The sequence below is a fragment of the Trachemys scripta genome, chromosome 11, assembly GCF_013100865.1.
Source record: "Trachemys scripta elegans isolate TJP31775 chromosome 11, CAS_Tse_1.0, whole genome shotgun sequence".
Taxonomy (NCBI): Eukaryota; Metazoa; Chordata; order Testudines; family Emydidae; genus Trachemys; species Trachemys scripta.
This window is the reverse complement of record NC_048308.1, coordinates 29,833,178-29,847,507: the sequence shown is the minus strand read 5'-3', so window position 1 is coordinate 29,847,507 and position 14,330 is coordinate 29,833,178. Positions and strand designations below refer to the sequence as shown.

Here is a 14,330-nt window from a genome sequence, read left to right as displayed (position 1 = left end):
ATTCTGTGTTATAATTTAAATCAATATATTTCAAAATGTGAAAAACATCAAAAAGTATTTCTATATATGGTATTCTGTTATTAAAGCACGATTAATCACGATTAATTTGTTTAATTGCTTGAGAGCCCTAATAGAAATCACTACCTTGTACATCTACTGTAGTCAGTTTGACAGCTTATTAGTCCTTCTGCCAATCTAGTACAGGAAACGTAGCTGTAGTCCAAGATGCCGCGCAATACATGTAGAGGCTGTTCTTCTAAAATCTTCCTTCATATCCTGAAAAGCCTTGTGATACCAAATCAAGACAAATCACTGGGTAGAAGAGGGTTCCCGATTAGTAGATATAGAAGATTAAAGGAAAAATTGCAGTAGATTTTTCTTTGATCCTGATCAATTTAACTTAGACAGATGACAGAAAACAATATGCAAGAACTACTGCAAGTAAAGGAAAAACCATAAGACAAAAACAAGAGAAATGCTTTCACTTGTATAAAGTGCAACACTAAGAAAAAGGCACATTAGCTAACTTCAAATGTACCAAACACATCCTTCCCGTGTAGCTCTGTCAATTTCAGGACACTTAACTAGAATAATTCATGTCTAGTCCTCTAAAATTTGAGGTTCCCTTCATTCTGATTTTCATGCTTCCTAAACAGGACTTTAAAATAAACCTAAACTGATTTTTTGCATAAAAAACTGTCAACCTCCTCCTGGCATTGGCAATCTATAAAACCAGGATGCTGGACAGGGAGGTGCTGGACAGGGATGGTACTCTGCAATTGTGGGACCTATTTCTGTTCCTCCTTTCAATCACACATGCAGTCAGAGTTCCTCTGGGCCACATCTGCTGGCTGCTTAGATACCTTTGAGGAGCAGTGGACTCTGTCCAGGGTTCTCCGCTCTGTGTCCCCCTCTGGTTCCCTGCTTATGGCTCTATGACCTTACTCCTGTCCCTGTTTTGTTATTAATTGTCCCCCAAAATCATATGGGCCCTGGGTTCAGTTGCTCCTCCCCTTAGGCTGGGGGAGGAGTCTTCAGACATGGGACTCCTGGAACTCCATAGGTGAGTCTGGATCTAAACAAACAGCAAGCCAGATGACCACAGTTGCCATGGTAGGTCCCCGAAGGAGAAAAAAAATCTTTGAAATATTGTAGTATTACCCCATTGAAGACTTTTAAATGGTACCACAACTCTAAACTGAATCTGCAGAGGAAGGAAATGCAGGTTATGGAACACTAGCATGTTATAGTCCCTTCAGCTTCACCTCCTTAGACAGGTTGCTGCAGTCTAGCCTAAGAGTTGCAGAAACCCACCATGGGGTCGTGATAAAATTCTGGAAGTACTGTGGCCAGAGCCTCACGTGAAAGGAATCTGGAGATGGAAGGTGGCTTTTTTGTGATCATTGCTATTTGATTTTTCATGATCAGTGATGAATCTGGTAAGGCTACACAGCACCTCAATTACTGTCAAGCATATGCCCTCGACTGAGGCTAAAACGATGATGGCTGCAAGCGCCTCAAAGCATTTACATATTTCATTTAGCACCATTTCAATCTTTCCTAGATTTGAGTTTCTGTTCTTCATCTAGGCTCCCAGTTCCCATGATTATCTTCAATTTCTTCCTGTGACTGTTCACAATTATCTGCCTCCAGTCTATCTTCCACTCTAGTCATCTTTGCTCAATGAGTTTTACGGGTAGAGATTCTTCAGCCGGCACCAATCTACTCCATAACCTGATCTTGGAGTTGGCCTATTTCCCAAGCAGTCATAGGATAGCCTTTCTTTATTCTTTAAGCAGCAAGCCTGCTGTTGCACTTGCTGGAACCCAGTGTAGAAGCATGCTAACTAAAAGGGCCAATATGGAATTACATTGGCCCTTGTCAAGCGTCACAAAAAGTCTATTGCATAAGCTCTTTCTACTTCCCATTCCTAGAAACAAAACATCATATACATTTTTTGTTAAATACTTAAGTTGATTTTAAATTTGGCTTTCAAATATATATCTTGGCTCTCATAATTCAAACATACTGATTCAAATATTCTTAGACACCTGATTAGGATAAGATTCACACACACACCCTACCCTGCCTCCAATAATTGGGACTGTAAGACGGCAACTACAAAAGTCATCAAGGCAAAACTGTTCACATTCATTCAGGTTCTTATGATTAATATAGAAGCATACAACCAAATTTTAGAATTTACATTAGAAATGGAATATGGATAGAACTATTACCTTCACAGAACGCAATTGCTTAAATGGATCTATTAGCAACAGATGCTAAAAAGGGAAAATTGCAACTCTTAACTGGCCATAAAACCAGGGAGTAAGAGGCAATGCAATGCTCAAACACACGGGCTAGATCCTCCACCAGAGTACATAAGCAAATAAGCACAGTTCCACTGAAATCAAAAGTTTGTAAAGTGTTTAAAAAAAAAAAAAAAAAAAAAATCACACGTTTAGGAAGTGAACAACAGATGTTTTCTAAAAAAAAATCATCATCATCCTTTGAGGAGATGCACAGAGACATTAACCTGGCATTTCCTGGTTTTTTAATATTTGAATTTGTAGTTACACATTCTAGAAGGATATGGGAAGCAATGGGTACTGTTGTGCAACCAAGGGCTTTAATTCCACTTTAACAAAGCTTTTTGTGAGCAATAATATTTCAGATACAGTACATACATATTTGTTACTGATTTATTGTTCAAATTATATGTTATTTAAGTACCTTTTACACTAGTGAAGAAGTGGGAAGGGGTAAAATAACTAATGACGTTTAGGAAGGTGGTATAACTATGTCAGCAGAAGAACGCCTTCTGTCAGCATACACAACATCTACACTAGAGGACTATGCTGGCATAGCTATGCCAACATAAACAGCATAGTATAGATACAGCCTAAAACATTTCAGCCCTCAGGCGTCTGAGGGTATGTCTACATTAGACCCGGACGTCCAGCTCAAGACTCTGCTCTGATTTAGCTAGAGCGCTAAAAATAGAAATGTGGTGACGTTGCCACAAGCAGCGGGAGGAACTAGCCACCTCAAGTACTTACCTATGGATTCAGATGGGACTGTACTTGAGTGGCTAGCCCCGCCCACTGTTCACACCACAGTGGCTACACTTCTATTTTTAGCACACTAGCTCATTTAGAGTTCATGTGGCTATGTCTCCTTCAGTTACATTTACACCTTCCAGCTCTAGCATAGACATACCCTGAGTTGTGTGACACAGGCACAGAAGAGAAGAGACCAAGGTCCCATGAATGTCTGAGGCTCCTGCAATGGCAAGGAATTGAGTAGGCAAGATATCTTCACTTGATCCTATCTGGTAATGCACTCCTCATGCTGAAGAGGAAGGTGAAAAACCCTCAACATCCCTACCAGTTTGACCTGGGAGAAAAATTCCATCTTGACACCAAATTTGGTGATCAGTTTGACGCTGAGCATAGGATCAAGACACGCCAGCCAAACACCTGAGACATTTTTTTTATTTTTATTTTTTTACGGCCTCAGAGCAGTGGTCTTCCCCATGCAATGTCCTGTTTCCAGCCCTGGCCATCCCTGATGCCTCAGAGGAAGACAAAATAACCCAGAACACATCTAGTCAACTGTGCTTTTTGGGGAAAAGAAAATCTTTCCGGATTCCTATAGAATGTGTCAAATGTCCTGCCTCATTTTAGTGACCAATGTAAATTGAGCATTCAGTAATTTATAAAAGGAAGAGAAACAGCATCAGAGTGAAATTAACAAGATTCTGGTTAGTTTCTTTACTATTCAGAACCCCCTGGGCAACAGAGAAACTGGCACAAATCACATCAATTGAATTCTCCTCCTAGATAAAGCTATTAAATGGGGTAGGGGCAGAATAGATCCCTCCCTCCTCACCTGCAAAAAAGCTGCAATAGTGAGCAAAGTATGAGAAAGCATCCCCTCTCATCACTTCCACCAACAGCAGGATGAAGAAAGAGCTCCTTCTCATTTCTGCCAGACAGAAGGATGCAGTCTTTAGATTTATCATATACCTACCTGCCAGAAGCTGTTATGGAAAATGAAACTGGTGAGAAGAACCAGAGCAGAGCACCCAATTAATAAAACAAAGGCTCCCCCAAGAAGCCTCTTTCCCCTGTTTCAATCCCTATGTGCCACTCAAGCAGTAGACGGAGATGAAAAGGCACTGCAAGGGATCAGAGAAGAATTTCCCCAGTGTAAGCACAGCTCAGGGCCACCATAAGCTCTACACTGCCTCCCCTTGCAAAACCTAGCAGGAGGAGTGTGTTGGAGCATTTCCATGGTGCAAGCTGCTATGAAGATTCTGAGCTTCAGCAACTGTCCGACAGAACCCTGACTGGTTTCCTGCCAGCTCACCTGACAGATTGCTGGGGACTGGGGTAACCCTGCAATGCAGACTGCCCAGGGACAGGGTCCCCAGGCATTCTGGGTTCCAGCTCTGCAGCAAGGAACCTGGAAGCCCGAGGGAACCCAGCTTGAGCCCAAATCATAATAAAACCAAATTTCAAAATTTACTGCAAACCAGGAATTCCAAGTTTCAGCCAGCTCTACCTATCAATAACTTCTCCAAGCAACGTTGTTAGTTTTTTTTTAAAAGTCTGTGAATATGTAGAAACTAGTGATGGGCTCAAGCATCATCATTCAGATCTTAACTTCTCAGAAGTTTAGGGGTGTTCACAGTTTTGGTTCAGGCCCATCTCCTAAAGGCAAAAAAGAAAACACAGTTGCAATGAAAGACAAATTTGTCTTATTGTAAGTGAATGAAATAGGTAAGGGCACAATTCAAAGTCTTTAGATTAGTTCACACTGTAATTCTTCCAAATGAAGCAAAATTGAAGTAATTCTGAAAAACTCTCAGTCTCCAAGTTTTCCGGCAATTAAAGACTTTTGCAGTTTAAGTGCTAAGTCAAATTCAAAACAATTAGCTGTCAGTTTTTTAATTTATGTAATACCTATGGTTTGTTAAAACTAAATTAAGTGCATTAAATATTAAATACTAGAAGCCAATACAACACAAGAAGTTTCAAAACTTTGCTAAAGTAATCAGGCCTCCCTATAGTCTGCCTTCAGCCATAAAACTGCAAAGTTTACATTCACACACTAAACAAACAAACTTTCTTTCAGGGCGTTTCCTGTGTTACTAACAAGTTCCAGCTTCGCTCCTTTAAGATCTAAATTTAACCAAGACACAATCATCCCATCTTACTGGCTACCCTGTTTTCTTCTTTGCAATTTATTACATTTATGTCCCTGTAAGAGATTCAGTAAATAGCAAGTTTACTCAGTCACCACCCAATGTTGTCTGATGTTGTGTTTTATATACCAGTATGTGCAGCTAGCACCAGCGTTCACTTTGTTTAGTTAGACATGTAAAGAAAGAATGAATGAATGAACTTTGCAGAAGGAAGTCAGAGGTGCAAACAAAACCTGAGTCACCACTATATGCACAAAAGTACTGCACCAACTGAGCTACAAGAGTAGATCCACTTACTTAAGCTGGGGGGAGCAGGCGAGATGGGGACCCTCCTTACAAGGTCTTCAGATTTTGTTATACTTTCACTTAGAATTTTTAAATGCTGATGTATTTTCCCACACTATTAGTTTAATTCTGCTGCTTTCCGTAAAAACCTATTTTAAAGTAAATGGCAACATTCCTTATAAGTCATTTTCCTGCCCCATTTCAAAATTGTGACTTTTAGAGATCTATCATAATGCCATACACACAATAAAGGAAACCATAACAACTTGCACACATGCAAGTGCGCGCGCGCACACACACACACACACACACACAATTTGAAGTTAAGAAAATTCACAGTGGAAGTCAGAACTACTCATTTTAGCCTTTTGTGGTCAGATTATTGCAATACTAGTGTGCTCAGTGTGGAATAAACATAAAGACACACACTCTCACTGTCCCAAGGTGCTTATGATTTAAGGGGCTGCAGGAGAAGGCATTTAACACACGAGTAGCCCCTACTCATGAAAGTAATTTCTAATGACTCAACAGCAGTACTGCTGACACGATAATCAAAACTCATAGTTGAGTAGATATTACTTATTCACTCTTATGTTGTGCACTTTTCTTTGGTGGATTAACACTGATAGTCTTTGTGGAAGAAGTGCTTGAAAACAAAAAAAAGATGTGAATGAAACAATGCTGGAGACTCCCGGCAGAAAGCAACATATATACCAAAGGCCAAATTCAGAACTAACATAATTCCACTGTTGCAAGTGGGTGTAACTCCACTGACTTCAGAGTCGAATCTGACCCTAGGAAACATGCAACACAGAATCAGCAGAGTTACATAATTTACCAGTTCCAGCTTTTAAAGAGACACAAAACAGTGGAGGGGAAAGGAGGAAGACCACAAATCCACACTTTATTGTAATTTTGTACCCACTATGGTTCTATGTAATACCAAAGATTACTAGAACTGAAAATTACATTTTAAAAGTCCCTATTTTCCCTGTTTACTTTCTTATTTTCACCTATTGTTTGTATTGCAATGGAGCTTAGAAACCCCAGTCACAGATCAGGATTCCATTATGTCAGTCACTGTACAAACACAAAATGATGAGAGTCCCTGGCCTCAAGAGCTTACAGTCTTGGCAGGGATTTTCTAAGGAGCCTACAATGGTGTTCAATGAGAGCAGGGAGCCTAACTCCCTTCCACTCCTTTGATAAAATCCCAATTTTACATATTTGACACCACTTTGGATACAGTCACTCTCTCCCTTGCTGGAGGGAAAAAAATAAATATAAAAACTCTTATGAACACCAACAGAGAAGCAGAGAACAACTTTTTTTAAAGGGAATTTTTAATAAAGAAGTTCAGGACATTATTTAAAGAATACAAAAATCCAGTTTCTGATAAAGCAGTTAGCTGATAGCTAAAGGTTAGTTTATGGTGTCCCTTTAATGGAATTGCCTAGTTTTCCAATGCTAGTGTTACCTCCACTGGTATCATACTTCCAAAATACTTTAAGTATCAAGCAAGTCTTTTAAAAGTTGAATAAACAAATAAACATATCAGAATTTTATTTTATACTGATAGTGTTAAAAAAAAAAAAAGTGCTGATGGCATACCATCAAATCAAGTTGTATAAATGTACACTAAGATAAGATGGATACGTTTCCCAGTTTAAGATGTAGAAGTGGCAACTGTGTTAGTCCAATGAAAAGGAATTTTTAAAAAGCCCACAATACGTGTATCATCTGATCAGTGAAAAAACCTGAAATACATTAAAAGCAGATTTTTCAGGATCAGTGTTTTTATGAAGCCATTGGACAGAAAAGCAAGAGGCAGGATGTTAGTTTAGGTGCTGCAATAAAATTCAAAGATGAAGAGATCAAGGGGAAAAGATAGTATTTTGATGAACTATTGGACTCAAGATAATCTGGGTTCTACTTTAGATTCTGCCAGACTGTGTGATCTTGGGTAAGTCATTTGGCCTATGTCCCTTGGTTTCATCCAATGTAAATTAGGGATATCTAAAAGAGGTGCTGCAAGACTTAAATTATTGATATTGACAGAGCATTTTGAGATCCTTGGACGTATGTTTCAGCACTATACAAGCATGAATTATATTATAGTATAACCAGGTACAAGTGTTGGAATGTCTCCTTACAAAATTTCTCTGATTTAAATGACAAAAGGCTTGATCAATCATGTTAAAAAAGAATAATGAAAGAGCAATAAAAACAATACAATAAAGAGTAGGCACCTAACGTTAATTAGGCAGTGTGACAGAATGTGTTGATTATTATGAATATTAGGAAACTGATGCCTCTATCTACCTCCCTTCTTTGGGAGAGGGCATGAGGCGAGATCAGAGTTTACAATTCCTTTGTACCCAGATGGTTTTTAAAATCTCCTATTTCAAAAAGAGTAGTTAAATAAAAAATGAAATGGTCTCTGAGAATTATCCACCTGTTGGTGTGATTTAGTCCTTGTTTCACATCATTCCTTTTCTTCGTCCACACACTAGTGGTATAGTAATCCCCAATGACTACTTTGGAGTGCCTACAATCTGAAGCATGATAATGCCTCCTGTATCTGCACACTTCTTTAAATATAAAAAGTTAGACATTTGTTAGGTAAAAGACTATATATGTGTATTTTTATACCCAATTACTATAGTGTGCAGGATAAATAGCTTGCCAACCTTCATGTTAAAGCAAAGGAACTCAGAGCAATACCAAAAAAAAAAAAACCACCACCCCAAACAACCAATCCATCCATTATCTATTTTGTTTTTTTGGGAGGGGTGGGGCACGCTCTCGTAATTAACATTTGAACTGACTTTTCCTCACATTTTCTAGAAGATAAAAGAAAAATCAGTGGGCTTTGAATACCATCTTTTAGCCAAAAGAAAACCTTTAGAGCAAAATTAGGTGTTTAGAATACTACCACTGGCATAAACTTTAACCTCCAGCAGTGTTAATAGGTGTCACAACAGGAGGTCACGATCATATTCTTATAGAGATGCGAGTTTGAAGAGTTGTTGATTAATATTTTGTTGCCAAGTATTAATCCTAATATGAAATACTATTAAAGAAAAAGTGAACAGTTCAGTTAAGATTGCTCAGATGTCTTTAAAATAATACCCTTAGATCACAAAGTTGCCATGGCACCAACTACAAGACTGTGGTTGGAGAGACAAAATGTCTCTTTATAAAGACTGTTATGGGAAGCTGAGCAAGCTTGGCTATGAACCAAATATGTTTTGGCTCTAGAGTGGACATACCCGGTAATTTATCATTTGGACATTCCAGTGGTTAGCTAAACCAAGAAAGCTGGACAGCTCGCACAACATAGCATTCAAATAAACAAATCTCATATACATTGCCATACCTGTATGTTTACACTGCTAACCCAAAGCTTATTCACAGTTATTCACTTGCTTTCCCAGCATAATTTAATAATGACACTATTTCCCCATCACCTATTGTCAAATCACAACAATTAGGAAATCTATGAATAGGTTCATTTTTGGCAGTCGTGTATCTGAATCTACACTGGGAGGAAATTCTGAAGGATGTAAGATACTACATTTATTTCCCTTACTTCCAGATACTTTTAAAATTAAAGCCATCAGGATATATGTAAAGACAATAGCCACCAAAAATCTGGCTGACATAGGAACTTTAAAAACAATTGACATGCAATGTGATTACCCAGTTTAAGACTCTTTAAATAGTCTTGATGAGTAAAGGACTCAAATACTATAAATGAGCACCTTCTTGTCACTTGCAAATTCTTTCACTCCTACCAACCATACAAGTTTTCTGTAAAAAGAAATCTCAGCTTTCCCGGTAGTAAAGCAGTAGCACACTTGCTTTGCCAACCAGGATAGTTAGCTTCCAAAGTAAACTACACAAGTGCCACTTTGGCAGATGCCACATGACAGGAACAAAATCAGTATAAAAAACTAGATGATCCAGACTCCCTTCTTCCTAGCCCCTTCCCCATAGAAGTATACCTTTCAGCTGTGTTCTATTTCCAAGTACACTTATTCACACAAAAAAACAGATTTCCCTCCATCCACCACAGAGAATTATTTCACTCTTTCTGTGCCAGTTACTGACATCAGAAGTGTTAAGTCATTACAATGAGGTTACAGAAAATTATGTGAAGTACACGTTAAAGAAACAAATCCAATATGATTTCTATTGTTTTGGTTTCATGCCATGCCTCTCAGTTCACGGCAGATTATGTTGAGAGCCGCAAATGCACAGTAACACATCAGCTAACATGTCTTTTTATTCTTTTTAGTTAGGACGAGATGATGAGACCTGGATTTACAAATTCAGGCAACAAAGCCACCTCTGATAGTACCATCTCTTAATGCAGAAAAAGTGAATAACTGAAAGTCCTGCCTTCTCCCCCATGCTGCCTGAAATGCTTCATATCCTCCTTTGGGATAGTTCAGTTTATATTTTGACAATAGTGCAAGACAGCAGCATGTCACATGACATGGTGGCATATGCCCATTCCTTCTATGTGGTTGCAGTTGCTGTATATACTTGATGAAACAAATGCAAAGCAATTTTGTAAGCTTCTTAACTACCCCTCCCTCAAATATCAATTAAAAACAGAGCAAGCAGTATCAGATCAAGATTTCTTGATTTCAGAGTGGTTCCCAGGCTAAGCAGAAAGTAGATTTTATTTATTCTCATGGAATCCTCCACTCCCAGTAACATTAGAAAAATCCTGAACTAAAAGACAGGGATAGGCCATGTCCTGGTGTGTAAAATCCATGGACACGATGATTCTATAAAATCTGCATAAATAGGAGCCTTCAACTTTCAGTCTGAAAAGGGACAGGTCTGCCTAACATAACTGTTCCCTCATTGCACCAGATGTGAGTCCAAGCTACAACCAACACCTGCTTTTTGCCCCGCCCCCCCTCACTCACCCAACAATGCCTGAGCAAAGGCAAGGCCATTTCCATCAATGGTCCTCCTTTTTCCTTTCCCATATCTTACCTATGCCAAAATGCCAGGCAGAGCTCAGACCTTCCCCAAATTGTGCCCAGGTGTCAGCCCCAAATCAGCTCCCCCCTTCCCCCCCAAAAAACAGGGTAAAGGTACCAGCCCCCACCAGTACTACCTCCAGGAGTCTCCCCCAACCTATCCTCTGCAACCTATCCTCCTTTGTCCAGGTGTCAGCCTGCCCACCCCCATACTATGTCCACCCACCAGCCTGAGCCCAGGCCTGTCCGCCAGCCTGCCTCCCCCCTTGGATACCGTGTCCACATGCCAACTCCAGCCCAGCCTGGCCCATCCCAAGTGCAGGGGCCAGCCACTGCCCACACCCACCCTCTTCCTTCCAATACCGTGCCCTGGTGACAGCCCCAGCCCATCCCGCATACCGTGCCCAGGTGCCCCAGACCACTCACCCATATCGTACCCAGGTGCCGCCCAGCCCAGCCCCCCAAAGCCAGTGCCCAGGCGCCAGCACCAGCCCCAGCCCAGCCTCCCCAGGCCCGTGCCCGGCGTTGCAGCTCAGCAGAGCCGAGCTCAGCACCTCACCCCACGGTACCTGTTAGCAGAGCGCCCAGCTGCTAAGCCCCAGCAGCCCCCTCAGGTCTCCTGCTCGCAGCTCCTCCCCCGCCCCAGGCCGGGTCCCCAGGCGCGGAGCCGCGGCGGCGCAGGAAGCGGCGGCGCTGGGCTCCCAGCGGCACAGACATGCCCATGCACATTCCCAGCCTGAAACTTTCACACACACTTTCCAGCCCCACCCAGCCCCTGCAAACCCCTCCGCGGCCAGGGGCACCGCTCGAGCGGCGGGGCCGGCACTCACCTCCCTTCCCCGCGGAGGCCGGCTCCTCAGCCCCTCTCCCCCTCCGGGCGCCTCTGCCTGGCCCTCGGCGCGTCCCGAGCGGGGCTCCTCCGCAGGCAGCCAGCGGGATGAGCTCATTGGAAGCAGGCGGCAACAACAACCGCCGCCTTACGCATTCTCCCTACGGCCGCCTCCCTCCCCCCAGCGGACAGACTCCTGCTGGGGGAGGGGAGCGAGCTCCTGAATAGCACCCAGCTTACGCCAAGTACGCCCGACGCTCTGCCTTGCAGCCTCCCACGTCCGGTCCGGGGCTTGGCTGGGCCCGTGAGATCCCTGAGCAGCCCCTCTTCCCCTCTGCGGGGCTTCGTCTGCAAACAGAGCCTTGCCCTCACACTCCAAAGTTACTACTGCTTGGAAAGAGGCACCCCATAAGGGAGCGATTAGCAGCGCTAGTGGGAGGAGAGGGGGACTCAGCCAGGCTGGTTTTGCTGTAGCGAGGGTCCCAGCTAGGGTTTGTCTTGACTGTCCTCCTACCCTTAACATCAACAATGCAAAACAGAAGCCAAATACAAATTAATAAGGCAAGTCGATAGGGTCGCACGGGGGGGGGAAAGCATTTGCATACGGACTTGTGGGTTGCCCACTGCTGTTAATTTGTGAGTTATCATGTTGTTGTTATCTTCTCTCAGATCTTGATGTAAAACATCTTTTTGTGCAGCGAAGACATAATGTTAATGATGGCAATTTAAATGTCATCATTAGTTATTTCATAGTTGATCATTTTAGCAGAAACATCCATCTAATGTTCTAATCCCACAATCCCAAACGGCCTCCCACACCTCCGCAGGTACCACAAACGCCAACTATCCCCTGCCTGGGTACCAATTTCACCTCATGCAATTTCTACTATTATTATGCTATTATTCATTACCAATAAAAAATTTTGCAACACACTGAAAATATGGGGACAGAGTAAAATAAACTTAATTTAATATAAAAAATAGGGATTCCTGTGCAGATTGAGTTATTCATTTTCATATTTAATTTATTAAAGCCTACGTTTTTAATCTTAATGAAGCTGTTGAATAATCATTAGAGTGTCAAAACATCCAGTTTGCCACAGTGTACACAGAGCCTTTCCACAATGCCAGTAAGAGGTATAGGATAGAGCCCGTGAATGTCTTGATAAACATGTCATAGGATTATATACAAAAGTTACATCTTAACAGAGTATTTAAACATGAATACCATATGTGGTAATAGAAAAACAAAACAAAATAGAAACAAGGAATGTTAGTGTCCTAACCGTGATGCAGTTAAATTTTATCTGCTGCTTATGTTTTCATTTTGACTTTCTCTAACAACTTAGTAGCTGAAAACTTATCCCAAAAGAAGGACAGATTGTTGTGCACAACTCACCGTATGGCTGGATACAGTACATCAGCTTCTCTTCCTTCCTGTAGAGAATCCTTGTTGATCACATTCCATTCCCTCCTTTTTGTTTTTGTGATTGGGCCTATCTCTGGAAAAAAGGAGATTTTCTGTCCCTCAAAGGAGATGTCTTTCTTGGATCTGGCAGCCTTTACGATTCTTTGTGTCTGAAATCTAAAACAAGAAACCAGGAGACTTACAAGTCCAGTGTTCTGTGATGTGTGCCTGGTCAGGATCCTGAGGTATCGCTGAATAATGTGATAGTCCTCTGTATCTAAGTCAAGGAGCTTTGGGATTCTATTAAGAATAAAGTCAATTGGATTTAGGTCCTGCTTTTCCACAGGGAAGCTCAAGATCCAGATATTTTTAGCTGTAGCTTGATTGTGAAGGTTCTTTACTTGTCTCTCGGTACAGAAATACGTTTGATCACAAAAAAAATCTTTCCTCTCATCAGTAGCTTCCTCATGGGAGGAGTTGAGTCGACAGCTGTTTTTCCACTTGCACTATTCCCCTGTCTGCCCCTTTAACTCAGTTGTTCAGATAATTTGTCCGAGCCAATGGATTTTCCAGCTTTGTTTCACAGAGGTTATGGCTCCCCTTATATCCTCAAATTTATTATGCAAGCCCTCAAGGTTTTTAGAGAGCTGTTCTGATCACCGAGAGCTTCATCCTGAGATGATAAATACTGCAGCAGAGTGACCAACAACATTGGGCCCAAGGTAGGGTGACCAGACAGCAAGTGCGAAAAATCGGGACAAGCGGTGGGGGGTAATAGGAGCCTATATGAGAAAAAGACCCCAAAATCGGGACTGTCCCTATAAAATCGGGACATCTGGTCACCCTAGCCCAAGGAGCTAAGAAATCCGATTTCTTTGCTTTGTCTATGTACTTTTTGTTAGAAGATTGTTGACTTACTGAAAAATTCTTAATAAAATATATTTTATTGACTTTACAAGAGAAAAACACAAAAATGAAAATAAAACATAAAATCAAGTTACAAATAATATCTTTGTTAAACTACTTTATGAGCGGTAGATATTCTAACTCCAATCCCACAAGCTCTTCTGTGTGACTAGATCCCTGTGCAGAGTCCCAATGACTTCAGTGGTACCTAGGGTGACCAGATATCTTGATTTTATAGGGACAGTCCCGATATTTGGGGCTTTTTTAATATGGGCTCCTATTACCTCCCACCCCCGTCCCGATTTTTCACACTTGCTATCTGGTCACCCTAGTGGTACCAGTCACATGTATCAAGTGGTTCATATGCATAAGTATTTGCAGAATTGCAGTTCATCTCCTGCATCACTTTCTCTAAATGGAATACACACAAATAATTATGTATATGAGTAAGTGTTTGCAGGAACAGGCAGCAAATTTTAAGCTCCTTGAGGCAGAATTTATCTTTTTTGGCTTTAGCATACCATGCAAACCTATGGCACTGTATAAATAATAAAAATAATAAACATTAACTAAAAAACCTCTGAATGTCACTCTGTTCGATATTTTTTTTTCAATTAATAATATGTTCCCTACACTTTCTTTCATCCTCTCTTTTCCAGTTCTGATACCTTTGTTGCCTCTCCTAACCCTTGC

At 41.3% G+C, this 14,330-nt stretch overlaps 1 protein-coding gene across 5 annotated transcripts in view; it reads right to left on the bottom strand.

Moving 5' to 3' along the window:
• The window catches only part of TANC1 (tetratricopeptide repeat, ankyrin repeat and coiled-coil containing 1), a 203,312-nt gene extending 190,088 nt beyond the window's left edge, over positions 1–13,224 (bottom strand). For 2 of the 5 annotated variants that reach the window (XM_034786413.1, XM_034786415.1), the window contains exon 1: positions 11,325–11,663. The gene's annotated coding sequence lies outside the window, so the exon portion shown is untranslated. Of the gene's footprint in view, positions 1–11,063; positions 11,106–11,324; positions 11,664–12,722 lie in introns of those variants that run through there. The other 3 variants (XM_034786416.1, XM_034786419.1, XM_034786414.1) reach the window with 3 other exon arrangements.
• Between the last annotated feature and the right edge of the window lie 1,106 nt (positions 13,225–14,330).